This window comes from Drosophila miranda, chromosome 3, assembly GCF_003369915.1.
Source record: "Drosophila miranda strain MSH22 chromosome 3, D.miranda_PacBio2.1, whole genome shotgun sequence".
Taxonomy (NCBI): Eukaryota; Metazoa; Arthropoda; class Insecta; order Diptera; family Drosophilidae; genus Drosophila; species Drosophila miranda.
In genome coordinates, this window is record NC_046676.1 from 1,266,142 (window position 1) to 1,272,977 (window position 6,836).

Consider the following 6,836-nt stretch of genomic DNA (forward strand, 5'->3'; position numbering starts at 1 on the left):
CAATCGACGCGAGCCTTTTTTTGAGCGATTGATAAGTTATGGGGTATCCAACAAGAACAAACCTTTTTTACAACTAAGTGTTCATGGAAAATGGAATGTATTGAAGTGGACCTAATGTGCATGGATGCCTCTATCTCACAATATGTCACATGTCGATCTTGCACTATCAGTTCACGCACACCATCGATGTTTTCTGGCACACCAATTGATTTTGGACGACCTTCACCGGACTCGTCATCGACTGAACTACGACCACGAATTTAACTAAAAACCAGCGATAATCTGTCCTTTTTGATGATAATTTCTCGACATACAAAGAACTAAGTTCATCAACATATTCTTGTTGGGATAATCCACGTCTAAAGTTGTGAAAAAGAATCCAAGGAAAACCATTTTTGTGCCAATTGGATTTTTTTAACTGATTGTAAAAAAAACAAAAACCAATTGTACATATTTGCTAAAAAATGATAAAATTTATTATGGCGTTGGAATCGTAACTAAAAAACCTAGCTTAAACGTTTTGCTGCGGTGACCGCCGCACGTCGGCAAAGCTGACCATGAAACCTGTGTGTTAGAGAGAGACAGTATTTTGCAGTCTAGAAGATATAGTCATCCTCTACGATTCTGTGTTTTCTGTTTTCTCGTATCTTTATAATTGTGGATGCCAAAGATTATCGCCCTTTGTGGGGGCGGAAGTGGGTGGGGCGAAGTTTTGAAATACACTTGTATACTGATACTGTGATAGACATATCACAGAAGTCTGGATACAAAATGTCGTGGCTCTAGCTCATACAGTCTCTGAGCACTAGCCGCTCATAGGGACGGACAGACGGAGGGACGGACAGACAGACAGGGCTCAATCGACTCGGCTATTGATGCTGATCAAGAACATAAATAGTTTGTGGTAGAGCTGGGAAAACATCGATAGTTGAGACATTCGATATTCTCGAGGCTTTTCAACAAAAAATTCGATACTATCGATGGTATCGGGATTTTTTTAATCATTGTCGACGGTCGATAGTTGACCGCGATAGGCGAACTAGTATTAGATCTAGTATTTAATGTATATCGATAGAAGGTGAATTTCCAGCCACGAATGAACGGGCATATTTTTCGGCTACCACGAGGTGCCGCCATAATTTTAAGCTTTACTTTACTGTCGAGAGGTTAAAGCAGGAGGACATACTGCGGTAAGATTATTTGGCAACATTGTGCTAGGTTATGACCGATGTACCTTATAGAATAAAACAGCGCCAGCGCCAGCCAGTGCCAGCACCAGTGCCAGTACCTGCAGCAGTCAGCAGCAACTTGCGCCAGCTTAACTGCTAGAGCGGATTTAATTGGTGCTGTTAAAGGCAACTCCGCGGGACCATCGACATGATCTTTTATTCGCAGTCCTGGGCAAGGAACTGCAAGGGCAATTTGCGCTGGAGTACAGGCAGTCAGCCACCTCCAGTCAGAGAATTGCCAGGGACGCAGGCAGCGTCGATTTGAGCTGGGCTGCAGGCAGCGCCCAGATGAACGCGGACAGCGTGTATATTTGGACTGGGCCGCAGGCAGCGACCCAAAGCAGACGCAGGCAGCGTCGATTAGCTGGAACTTCTAGGGAATAGAAGGATGCAACATTCCCCCAGAAGAAGTAACCGAATAATGGAGGGGCAAGCCACCCCCACAACAACGAGTGCGTCTTCGCAACCTGGAAGTAGTAGTAGTGCAGGAAACAGGCCGCCGAAGTCGAAAATAATAGTTACGTCGGCGCCGCTGATTCCTAGCCAAGCCACCACAGCCTCCTTGGTAGCTTCCCAACCTAGGAGTATTACGACCACAGCAGGAGTTTCCGCACATGGACAGAACGAGCCACCTCTAATGCTGGATCTCTTGGAGAGAATTGCAGCGTTGGAGAAGGAGCTGGAAAGGGCAAAAGCCCAGAACGATGTGAGTACGAACATCGATACCGTAATACCTAACGGGGTCGGTGCGAGCAGTGCGGCGTCACAGCTGACCTGGAGAACAACCAACGCTTGTTGAAGGCACTGAAGGATGAAGCCCGCGAGACCGTCAAGTCTCTCCTAATTCATCCAAGCAACGTGAGCACTGTCGTCGAGCAGCTGCGTTTCAGATATGGCCGACCGGAGCAGCTTATACGCAGCCAGCTGAGTGGAATACGAGAGGTGCCCAATATTTCGGAGCACAATCTGGCGAAGATTATTCCCTTTGCAACCCGTGTGAGTAATCTCACTGCCTTCTTGCAGCCAGCGAGGGCAGATCAGCATTTGGGGAACCCAACACTTTTGGAAGAACTTGTGGCCAAACTCCCTACAAGCAAGCGAGTGGAGTGGGCAAGGCATGCTGCAACGATTATACCTTTCCCAACTATTGTGCATTTTAGTGCGTGGTTGACGGAGTACGCTAACGTGGTGTGTACTATCGTGGACATTGAAGGGAAGGAACCAAAGCGTCGATTGCTACATGCAAGCATCGACCAAGACCGAGGCGAGCAACAAGACAGCCGTCTTAGAGGTTGTCCAATCTGTGGAGGGCAACATGCAGTTAAAGGCTGCAGAGACTTCAATGGAGCTTCTCCACCAGACAGGTGGAGGTACGTGAGGAGGCATCGACTATTCTTTTCATGCCTACGAAGTGGTCACATGACTAGATCCTGCAATTCGCATGGTGAGTGTCAAGTGAATGGATGCAGAAAGAGGCATCACCGTCTGCTACATGGTGTGGACAACGAACGTAGAAGGTCGCCGCAACGAGGCGGTGAGAAAGGCTACAGCCAGCGAAACCAGCAGACAGCAGTTTCTAGACGTAGCCTGGACAGAGGGGCTCCGCAGGCGGATGCACCCGCACAGAGGATATTAAATTGTGTCGACGCAGAAAGAGGCCGCTTACTGTTTCGTATACTGCCAGTAACGCTGTACGGAGCAAACCGACGGATGGATACATACGCACTTTTGGATGAAGGATCATCTGTTACGATGATTGACGATTCCCTCAGAAAGGATCTGGGCGTGCAAGGTGAGCGTCGACATCTGAATATTCAGTGGTTTGGAGGTAGATCCTCCAGGGAGCTTACCAGATTGGTAAGCCTGCAAATCAGTGGAGCAGGCAAGCCAATTCGCCATGCGTTGCGAAACGTGTATTCCGTTTCGAACCTAAGCCACCCGATGCAGACTCTACGCCGACGAGATGTTCAAGGTGTGGATAAGGATGCCAGCCTACCAATGAGGCCCTACAGCAACGCATTGCCGAAGATACTCATTGGACTGGATCACGGACATCTAGGATTTCCACTTAGATCGAGACGGTTTGCCAGACAGGGACCGTATGCGGCTGCAACCGAGCTGGGCTGGGTTGTCTTTGGGCCGGTAAGTGGGAAATCAAACATGCCTTCACCACGGTCTTGCCTCCTAGCTGTGTCACTGGAGGACACTATTCAGAGGATGGTGGAAGACTATTTCGATGTCGAGAACTTCGGCGTGAAGCCCGCGCCACCAGTTGCAGGCAGCGACGAAGAGCGGGCGCAGAAGATACTCGAAGATACTACGGTGAGATTGGGCCAACGTTACCAGACAGGACTACTATGGAAGGATGACCACATTGTGCTGCCACGGAGAAGAAGATGAAGCGCAACGGGTCGTTCGCGCAGGAATACACCAGGGTCATCAAGGATTACGTGTCTAAAGTATGGACAGTGGAAAGCGACAGGCTATGGTACTTGCCACACTTTGGAGTCAAAAACCCGAACAAGCCGGGTAAGGTTCGGCTGGTTTTTGACGCTGCAGCCAGAGTTGGAGGAACATCGTTAAATTCGGCGCTGGCCAAAGGGCCTCAACATTATAAACCCTTGCCAGCTGTGCTCTTTCATTTTAGAGAAGGTGCTGTTGGAGTCTGTGGCGACATCAAGGAGATGTTCCATCAGGTCCTGATCCAACCCGAAGACAGATGTTCCCAACGGTTTCTGTGGAGAGATGGCGATGACAGAAGAGATCCTGACATCTACGAGATGATCGTAATGACCTTTGGAGCAGCCTGCCTGCCAAGCGCTGCGCATTACGTGAAGACTGTGAATGCTGAACAGTTTCGACATTCGGATCCAAGAGCAGTCAAGGCCATCATCGACTGTCATTATGTGGATGACTATGTGGACAGCTTTGCTACCGAGAGCGAAGCCATCAGCGTATCTACCCGAGTGAAGGAGATACATGCGAACACTGGATTTGAGCTGTGCCAGTTTTCATCCAGCTCACCAATTGTGGAGACGGCATTGGGCCCACCAGGACGAAGCGTGAGCGTCGGATGGAATGAGGCTGAACAGAAGATTCTCGGAATGTGTCGGCAGGCAGCCACGGACGATATCAGGTTCACTGTGAAGTATCATCGATTTCCAAGCAGCGTATTGAACGGCGATCGAGTCCCTACCAAGAGGGAGTATTTGAGCTTGGTCATGTCCACGTTCGATCCCCTGGGATTCCGGTGTTGCCTTATGATAACAGCGAAGTTGCTGCTACGAGAGATTTGGAGGCAGAAGATCCAGTGGGATGAACCACTTCCGGACGAGATATACAAGGCCTTTGTGAACTGGCGCAAGGAAATGGACGCCGTGGGACAGTTCCGATGTCCTCGCCATTACTTCGGGCGTGGACTCGTGAAGGCTATAGAAATGCACGTCTTCGTGGATGCAAGTCAGTCTGCATTCGCGGCAGTGGCCTACTGGAGGGTCACCTATGAGGATGACGACGTGCTGGTGAGCTTCGTATGTGACAAAACGAAGTGCGCGCCGATGAGAACAATGTCAATCCCACGGTTGGAGCTGCAGGCAGCAGTTCTAGTAACCAGGCTGATGGACACTGTCAAGAGGGAACACAGTGTGACCATCAGTGATATCGTTTTATGGACGGACTCCAAGACGGTGCTAAGATGGATCGGCAGCACCCACCGACGATATAAGCAGTTCGTCGGCAATCGGGTGGCAGAAATCTTGGAGTCGACGAAGGTAGCCCAATGGAGATGGGTACCAACAGCCGACAATGCGGCGGATGATGTGACGCGTTCGCAATGCCACGTGGACCTCAGTCAGAAGTCACGTTGGCTAGGCGGACCAGCATTTTATATAGATGGCCATGGAGTTCTGCGAGCATACGGCAGAGTGGATGCCGCATTGGGTATGCCATACAGTGCGAGGAGGCCAATAATCCTGTCACACAAGCACAGTCTTACGGAGATGATTGTGCATCATTTCCACGCCAAGATGAAGCATCAAAACGTGGATGCTACGATTGCGGAGATCCGAACAAGGTTATGGATTACGAAGCTGAGACGCGTACTACGGAAGACGATCTCAGCATGCAACGTGTGCAAGTTGCATCGGGCGCGGGCAGCGCCACCAATAATGGGACCCCTGCCGAAGGATCGCCTGGAGGCCAATTGCTGGCCATTTAAGAATACCGGACTGGATTACTTTGGACCACTATTGGTGAAAGTATCGCGGCACACGGAGAAGCGCTGGGTCGCCCTTTTCACGTGCCTGACGACCAGGGCGATACATCTGGAGTTGACACATGACCTGTCAACTGATTCCTGTATAATTGCGATACGGAACTTCGTCTGCCGTCGAGGCCCAGTACATAGACTGCGCAGTGACAACGGCAAGAACTTCATAGGAGCTGACAGGGAAGCCAGACGATTTGGCGACGTGTTCGAGTCAGAAAGGATTCAGAGTGAGCTATCTGGCCGAAGCATCGAGTGGGTTTTCAATTGCCCAGTGAATCCATCTGAAGGAGGAGTCTGGGAACGAATGGTGCAGTGCGTGAAGAAGGTTCTGCGCTACACATTGAAGGAGATAGCGCCGAGGGATCACGTACTGGTGAGTTTTCTGATCGAAGCAGAGAACATTGTGAATTCGCGTCCGCTCACCCACTTGCCGGTGGATGCGGACCAAGAAGCCCCCCTGACGCCAAATATTCTGCTCAGAGGAGTAGCTAACCTGCCGGACACGCCTGGCGACGATGTGGAGCTGCCCAAGGAGTGCGCTACACGCAAGCAGTGGCGTTTCTGGAAGAGGTGGGTCTTGGAGTACCTCCCTACACTTGTTCGCCGAGAGAAATAGTGCCAGAGGACAGAGCCGATTCGCCAGGGTGACATGGTCTTCATCTGCGATCCAGCCTTTCCCCGAAGAGAGTGGCGCAAGGGCATCGTGGAAGCCGTTTACAAAGGAGTCGATTGAGTCATCAGACGCGCTAGTGTGCTCGTGAATGACAGCGGCCTATCCCGGACTATGATGCGTCCCGTCTCCAAATTTGCGGTTTTGGATTTGAGTGAAGCGGTTCTTCACGGGGTCGGGGTAGTCGACGGTCGATAGTTGACCGCGATAGGCGAGCTAGTATTAGATCTAGTATTTAATGTATATCGATAGAAGGTGAAGCCACGAATGAAAGGGCATATTTTTCGGCTACCACGAGGTGCTGCCATAATTTTAAGCTTCACTTTACTGTCGAGAGGTTAAAGCAGGAGGACATACTGCGGTAAGATTATTTGGCAACATTGTGCTAGGTTATAACCGATGTACTTTATAGAATAAAACAGCGCCAGCGCCAGCCAGTGCCAATGCCAGTACCTGCAGCGGTCGGCAGCAGAGGCAGCAACTTGCGGCAGCTTAACTGCTAGAGCGGATTTAATTGGTGCTGTTAAAGCAAAGACTATACAATACCAAGATGTTGCATGAGCGACCAAAAAGCTGTTCTATGGCGGGTCCTAACATTAGGACCCAAAAGGCACGAGGGAGCGCGAGGGGTTTCAATTCCCTTTTCGCCTGTACTTCGTCTTTACCGCGA